Below are 316 nucleotides of genomic sequence, written 5' to 3'. Positions count from 1 at the left end.
TTTGTGTATGACAATTTGGCCCAATTCCAATGCAAAGTGATTTTTTTTTTTACCAAAAATACAAAAAAAAAAAAAAAAAAAAAACCCAAAAAAACTATGCTTTCTTTAACTAAACATGCTCTTGAATAAGAGTTTATAATTTTATTGTAAATAAAATTATATTTAACATTCTACTGTAAACCGCTCAGTCTTTTCGGCTTCTCCGAGTTCCAACCAACAGAGAAGAAACCAAGCTGTGCATTCCCTCCCACTTGCCAGGTTTTAGCTCGTTTTGGCGCTAGGTTTTGAAACCCAAGAGAAGTGCAGGCAAGACTCA

The sequence above is a fragment of the Telopea speciosissima genome, chromosome 8 (genome assembly GCF_018873765.1).
Source record: "Telopea speciosissima isolate NSW1024214 ecotype Mountain lineage chromosome 8, Tspe_v1, whole genome shotgun sequence".
NCBI classification, from domain to species: Eukaryota; Viridiplantae; Streptophyta; class Magnoliopsida; order Proteales; family Proteaceae; genus Telopea; species Telopea speciosissima.
This window is presented reverse-complemented; position numbering follows the sequence as displayed.